The sequence below is a fragment of the Lissotriton vulgaris genome, chromosome 8 (assembly GCF_964263255.1).
Source record: "Lissotriton vulgaris chromosome 8, aLisVul1.2, whole genome shotgun sequence".
NCBI classification, from domain to species: domain Eukaryota; kingdom Metazoa; phylum Chordata; class Amphibia; order Caudata; family Salamandridae; genus Lissotriton; species Lissotriton vulgaris.
Window position 1 is genome coordinate 1,532,508,397 of NC_141696.1, and position 7,500 is coordinate 1,532,515,896.

Sequence of the window (7,500 nt, forward strand, 5' to 3'; positions counted from 1 at the left end):
GTCATCTGACTACTGACATCTGTATTCAAGGGGAGGTGGAAGGTAATGCAGACAAGAGTTTACTTTACAAAAAAGCATGAAATGGGAAATATTCATTGTCAAACCTGAAGGTAAGAGAGGTGGAAGCAAGTTTAGAAGGAGGACATAAAGCAAAGTCTATGTTAAATTGATTGTGTTGTAGATCAGTTAGAAAAAATTTGATGAATAGAGAAAAAGTACTACAGCTGATTCCAAGACCTATTTTGTTAGAAGCAAGGAACCTCTCAACTGTGCCGAAACCCGGGATTGAACCAGGGACCTTTAGATCTTCAGTCTAACGCTCTCCCAACTGAGCTATTTTGGCCTTCTGATAGCTGGTGTCTTCATACTTTAATTTGAACCATTTAACAAAATAGATGCAGGACCTGGATTTTTAACCTCATATGGTAGAGATATGTTTTAAGGAGTCCTGTATCATTCCCCAGTTAACTGGTGCAATGGGTAAATAGCATTTTTGGGATCCAGGTTAGGTAGTTGTTTTTTTAACTCTGAATGGACTAGCATTATATTACCCAGATATATTTGGCATGAGTAGGTAAGCAATGTCATCTGACTACTGACATCTGTGTTCAAGGGGAAGTGGAATGTGATGCAGACAAGAGTTTACTTTACAAAAAAGGACGAAATGGGAAACATTCATAGTCAAACCTGAAGGAAAGATAGGTGGAAGAAAGTTTAAAAGGAGGACAGAAAGCAAAGTCTATGTTGAATTGATCATTTTGTGGATCAGTTGATAAAAATGTTGATAGAGAAAAAAGTACTACAGCTGATTCCAAGACTTATTTTGTGAGAAGCAAGGAACCTCTCAACAGTGCCGAAACCCGGGATTAAACCAGGGACCTTTAGATCTTCAGTTTAACGCTCTCCCAACTGAGCTATTTCTGCCTCCTGCTAGCTGTAGTCTTCATACTTTAATTTAAACCATTTAACAAAATAGATGCAGGACCTGGATGTTTAACCTCATATGGTAGAGATATGTTTTAAGGAGTCATGTATCATTCCGCAATTAACTGGTGCAATGGGCAAATAGCATTTTTGGGATCCAGGTTAGGTAGTTGTTTTTTTAACTCTGAATGGACTAGCACTATATTACCCAGATATATTTGGCATGAGTAGGTAAGCAATGTCATCTGACTACTGACATCTGTGTTCAAGGGGAAGTGGAAGGTAATGCAGACAATAATTTACTTTACAAAAAAGCATGAAATGGGAAATATTCATTGTCAAACCTGAAGGTAAGAGAGGTGGAAGCAAGTTTAGAAGAAGGACATAAAGCAAAGTCTATGTTAAATTGATTGTGTTGTAGATCAGTTGGAAAAAATTTGATGAATAGAGAAAAAGTACTACAGCTGATTCCAAGACCTATGTTGTTAGAAGCAAGGAACCTCTCAACTGTGCCAAAACCCGGGATTGAACCAGTGACCTTCAGATCTTCAGTCTAACGCTCTCCCAACTGAGCTATTTCGGCCTGCTTATAGCTGTGGTCTTCATACTTTAATTTAAACCATTTAACAAAATAGATGCAGGACCTGGATTTTTAACCTCACATGGTAGAGATATGTTTTAAGGAGTCCTGTATCATTCCGCAATTAACTGGTGCAATGGGTAAATAGCATTTTTTGGATCCAGGTTAGGTAGTTGTTTTTTTAACTCTGAATGGACTAGCACTATATTACCCAGATATATTTGGCATGAGTAGGTAAGCAATGTCATCTGACTACTGACATCTGTGTTCAAGGGGAAGTGGAAGGTAATGCAGACAAGAGTTTACTTTACAAAAAAGCATGAAATGGGAAATATTCATTGTCAAACCTGAAGGTAAGAGAGGTGGAAGCAAGTTTAAAAGGAGGACATGAAGCAAAGTCTATGTTAAATTGATTGTGTTGTAGATCAGTTGGAAAAAATTTGATGAATAGAGAAAAAGAACTACAGCTGATCCCAAGACCTATTTTGTTAGAAGCAAGGAACCTCTCAACTGTGCCGAAACCCGGGATTGAACCAGGGACCTTTAGATCTTCAGTCTAACGCTCGCCCAACTGAGCTATTTCGGCCTGCTTATAGCTGTGGTCTTCATACTTTAATTTAAACCATTTAACAAAATAGATGCAGGACCTGGATTTTTAACCTCATATGGTAGAGATATGTTTTAAGGAGTCCTGTATCATTCCCCAGTTAACTGGTGCAATGGGTAAATAGCATTTTTGGGATCCAGGTTAGGTAGTTGTTTTTTTAACTCTGAATGGACTAGCACTATATTACCCAGATATATTTGGCATGAGTAGGTAAGCAATGTCATCTGACTACTGACATCTTTGTTCAAGGGGAAGTGGAATGTGATGCAGACAAGAGTTTACTTTACAAAAAAGGACGAAATGGAAAACATTCATAGTCAAACCTGAAGGCAAGATAGGTGGAAGAAAGTTTAAAAGGAGGATAGAAAGCAAAGTCTATGTTGAATTGATCATTTTGTAGATCAGTTGATAAAAATGTTGATAGAGAAAAAAGTACTACAGCTGATTCCAAGACCTATTTCGTTAGAAGCAAGGAACCTCTCAACTGTGCCGAAACCCGGGATTGAACCAGGGACCTTTAGATCTTCAGTCTAACGCTCTCCCAACTGAGCTATTTCGGCCTTCTGATAGCTGGGGTCTTCATACTTTAATTTGAACCATTTAACAAAATAGATGCAGGACCTGGATTTTTAACCTCATATGGTAGAGATATGTTTTAAGGAGTCCTGTATCATTCCCCAGTTAACTGGTGCAATGGGTAAATAGCATTTTTGGGATCCAGGTTAGGTAGTTGTTTTTTTAACTCTGAATGGACTAGCACTATATTACCCAGATATATTTGGCATGAGTAGGTAAGCAATGTCATCTGACTACTGACATCTGTGTTCAAGGGGAAGTGGAATGTGATGCAGACAAGAGTTTTATTTACAAAAAAGGACGAAATGGGAAACATTCATTGTCAAACCTGAAGGCAAGATAGGTGGAAGAAAGTTTAAAAGGAGGACAGAAAGCAAAGTCTATGTTGAATTGATCATTTTGTGGATCAGTTGATAAAAATGTTGATAGAGAAATAAGTACTACAGCTGATTCCAAGACCTATTTTGTTAGAAGCAAGGAACCTCTCAACTGTGCCGAAACCCGGGATTGAACCAGGGACCTTTAGATCTTTAGTGTAACGCTCTCCCAACTTAGCTATTTCGGCCTGCTTATAGCTGTGGTCTTCATACTTTAATTTAAACCATTTAACAAAATAGATGCAGGACCTGGATGTTTAACCTCATATGGTGAGATATGTTTTAAGGAGTCCTGTATCATTCCGCAATTAACTGGTGCAATGGGTAAATAGCATTTTTGGGATCCAGGTTAGGTAGTTGTTTTTTTAACTCTGAATGGACTAGCACTATATTACCCAGATATATTTGGCATGAGTAGGTAAGCAATGTCATCTGACTACTGACATCTGTGTTCAAGGGGAAGTGAAAGGTAATGCAGACAAGAGTTTACTTTATAAAAAAGCATGAAATGGGAAATATTCATTGTCAAACCTGAAGGTAAGAGAGGTGGAAGCAAGTTTAGAAGGAGGATATAAAGCAAAGTCTATGTTAAATTGATTGTGTTGTAGATCAGTTGGAAAAAATTTGATGAATAGAGAAAAAGTACTACAGCTGATTCCAAGACCTATTTTGCTAGAAGCAAGGAACCTCTCAACTGGGCCGAAACCCGGGATTGAACCAGGGACCTTTAGATCTTCAGTCTAACGCTCTCCCAACTGAGCTATTTCGGCCTTCTGATAGCTGTGGTCTTCATACTTTAATTTGAACCATTTAACAAAATAGATGCAGGACCTGGATTTTTAACCTCATATGGTAGAGATATGTTTTAAGGAGTCCTGTATCATTCCCCAGTTAACTGGTGCAATGGGTAAATAGCATTTTTGGGATCCAGGTTAGGTAGTTGTTTTTTTAACTCTGAATGGACTAGCACTATATTACCCAGATATATTTGGCATGAGTAGGTAAGCAATGTCATCTGACTACTGACATCTGTGTTCAAGGGGAAGTGGAATGTGATGCAGACAAGAGTTTACTTTACAAAAAAGGACGAAATGGGAAACATTCATTGTCAAACCTGAAGGCAAGATAGGTGGAAGAAAGTTTAAAAGGAGGACAGAAAGCAAAGTCTATGTTGAATTGATCATTTTGTGGATCAGTTGATAAAAATGTTGATAGAGAAAAAAGTACTACAGCTGATTCCAAGACCTATTTTGTTAGAAGCAAGGAACCTCTCAACTGTGCCGAAACCCGGGATTGAACCAGGGACCTTTAGATCTTTAGTCTAACGCTCTCCCAACTTAGCTATTTCGGCCTGCTTATAGCTGTGGTCTTCATACTTTAATTTAAACCATTTAACAAAATAGATGCAGGACCTGGATTTTTAACCTCATATGGTGAGATATGTTTTAAGGAGTCCTGTATCATTCCGCAATTAACTGGTGCAATGGGTAAATAGCATTTTTGGGATCCAGGTTAGGTAGTTGTTTTTTTAACTCTGAATGGACTAGCACTATATTACCCAGATATATTTGGCATGAGTAGGTAAGCAATGTCATCTGACTACTGACATCTGTGTTCAAGGGGAAGTGGAAGGTAATGCAGACAAGAGTTTACTTTACATAAAAGCATGAAATGGGAAATATTCATTGTCAAACCTGAAGGTAAGAGAGGTGGAAGCAAGTTTAGAAGGAGGATATAAAGCAAAGTCTATGTTAAATTGATTGTGTTGTAGATTAGTTGGAAAAAATTTGATGAATAGAGAAAAAGAACTACAGCTGATCCCAAGACCTATTTTGTGAGAAGCAAGGAACCTCTCAACAGTGCCGAAACCCGGGATTAAACCAGGGACCTTTAGATCTTCAGTTTAACGCTCTCCCAACTGAGCTATTTCTGCCTCCTGCTAGCTGTAGTCTTCATACTTTAATTTAAACCATTTAACAAAATAGATGCAGGACCTGGATTTTTAACCTCATATGGTAGAGATATGTTTTAAGGAGTCATGTATCATTCCGCAATTAACTGGTGCAATGGGCAAATAGCATTTTTGGGATCCAGGTTAGGTAGTGGTTTTTTTAACTCTGAATGGACTAGCACTATATTACCCAGATATATTTGGCATGAGTAGGTAAGCAATGTCATCTGACTACTGACATCTGTGTTCAAGGGGAAGTGGAAGGTAATGCAGACAATAATTTACTTTACAAAAAAGCATGAAATGGGAAATATTCATTGTCAAACCTGAAGGTAAGAGAGGTGGAAGCAAGTTTAGAAGAAGGACATAAAGCAAAGTCTATGTTAAATTGATTGTGTTGTAGATCAGTTGGAAAAAATTTGATGAATAGAGAAAAAGTACTACAGCTGATTCCAAGACCTATGTTGTTAGAAGCAAGGAACCTCTCAACTGTGCCAAAACCCGGGATTGAACCAGTGACCTTCAGATCTTCAGTCTAACGCTCTCCCAACTGAGCTATTTCTGCCTGCTTATAGCTGTGGTCTTCATACTTTAATTTAAACCATTTAACAAAATAGATGCAGGACCTGGATTTTTAACCTCACATGGTAGAGATATGTTTTAAGGAGTCCTGTATCATTCCGCAATTAACTGGTGCAATGGGTAAATAGCATTTTTTGGATCCAGGTTAGGTAGTTGTTTTTTTAACTCTGAATGGACTAGCACTATATTACCCAGATATATTTGGCATGAGTAGGTAAGCAATGTCATCTGACTACTGACATCTGTGTTCAAGGGGAAGTGGAAGGTAATGCAGACAAGAGTTTACTTTACAAAAAAGCATGAAATGGGAAATATTCATTGTCAAACCTGAAGGTAAGAGAGGTGGAAGCAAGTTTAAAAGGAGGACATGAAGCAAAGTCTATGTTAAATTGATTGTGTTGTAGATCAGTTGGAAAAAATTTGATGAATAGAGAAAAAGAACTACAGCTGATCCCAAGACCTATTTTGTTAGAAGCAAGGAACCTCTCAACTGTGCCGAAACCCGGGATTGAACCAGGGACCTTTAGATCTTCAGTCTAACGCTCGCCCAACTGAGCTATTTCGGCCTGCTTATAGCTGTGGTCTTCATACTTTAATTTAAACCATTTAACAAAATAGATGCAGGACCTGGATTTTTAACCTCATATGGTAGAGATATGTTTTAAGGAGTCCTGTATCATTCCCCAGTTAACTGGTGCAATGGGTAAATAGCATTTTTGGGATCCAGGTTAGGTAGTTGTTTTTTTAACTCTGAATGGACTAGCACTATATTACCCAGATATATTTGGCATGAGTAGGTAAGCAATGTCATCTGACTACTGACATCTTTGTTCAAGGGGAAGTGGAATGTGATGCAGACAAGAGTTTACTTTACAAAAAAGGACGAAATGGAAAACATTCATAGTCAAACCTGAAGGCAAGATAGGTGGAAGAAAGTTTAAAAGGAGGATAGAAAGCAAAGTCTATGTTGAATTGATCATTTTGTAGATCAGTTGATAAAAATGTTGATAGAGAAAAAAGTACTACAGCTGATTCCAAGACCTATTTCGTTAGAAGCAAGGAACCTCTCAACTGTGCCGAAACCCGGGATTGAACCAGGGACCTTTAGATCTTCAGTCTAACGCTCTCCCAACTGAGCTATTTCGGCCTTCTGATAGCTGGGGTCTTCATACTTTAATTTGAACCATTTAACAAAATAGATGCAGGACCTGGATTTTTAACCTCATATGGTAGAGATATGTTTTAAGGAGTCCTGTATCATTCCCCAGTTAACTGGTGCAATGGGTAAATAGCATTTTTGGGATCCAGGTTAGGTAGTTGTTTTTTTAACTCTGAATGGACTAGCACTATATTGCCCAGATATATTTGGCATGAGTAGGTAAGCAATGTCATCTGACTACTGACATCTGTGTTCAAGGGGAAGTGGAATGTGATGCAGACAAGAGTTTTCTTTACAAAAAAGGACGAAATGGGAAACATTCATTGTCAAACCTGAAGGCAAGATAGGTGGAAGAAAGTTTAAAAGGAGGACAGAAAGCAAAGTCTATGTTGAATTGATCATTTTGTGGATCAGTTGATAAAAATGTTGATAGAGAAATAAGTACTACAGCTGATTCCAAGACCTATTTTGTTAGAAGCAAGGAACCTCTCAACTGTGCCGAAACCCGGGATTAAACCAGGGACCTTTAGATCTTTAGTGTAACGCTCTCCCAACTTAGCTATTTCGGCCTGCTTATAGCTGTGGTCTTCATACTTTAATTTAAACCATTTAACAAAATAGATGCAGGACCTGGATGTTTAACCTCATATGGTGAGATATGTTTTAAGGAGTCCTGTATCATTCCGCAATTAACTGGTGCAATGGGTAAATAGCATTTTTGGGATCCAGGTTAGGTAGTTGTTT

General features: G+C 38.1%; 5 non-coding genes across 5 annotated transcripts; all 5 read right to left on the reverse strand.

The window, feature by feature from the left end:
• Positions 1-2,598: 2,598 nt before the first annotated feature.
• On the reverse strand, positions 2,599-2,671 carry TRNAF-GAA (transfer RNA phenylalanine (anticodon GAA)). The gene has a single exon. It is a non-coding gene; the product is annotated as a tRNA-Phe (tRNA).
• Positions 2,672-3,179: 508 nt separating this feature from the next.
• On the reverse strand, positions 3,180-3,252 carry TRNAF-AAA (transfer RNA phenylalanine (anticodon AAA)). The gene has a single exon. It is a non-coding gene; the product is annotated as a tRNA-Phe (tRNA).
• Positions 3,253-4,342: 1,090 nt separating this feature from the next.
• Positions 4,343-4,415, reverse strand: TRNAF-AAA (transfer RNA phenylalanine (anticodon AAA)). The gene has a single exon. It is a non-coding gene; the product is annotated as a tRNA-Phe (tRNA).
• Positions 4,416-6,671: 2,256 nt separating this feature from the next.
• TRNAF-GAA (transfer RNA phenylalanine (anticodon GAA)) lies at positions 6,672-6,744 on the reverse strand. Its single transcript has one exon. It is a non-coding gene; the product is annotated as a tRNA-Phe (tRNA).
• Positions 6,745-7,252: 508 nt separating this feature from the next.
• On the reverse strand, positions 7,253-7,325 carry TRNAF-AAA (transfer RNA phenylalanine (anticodon AAA)). Its single transcript has one exon. It is a non-coding gene; the product is annotated as a tRNA-Phe (tRNA).
• Positions 7,326-7,500: the final 175 nt, after the last annotated feature.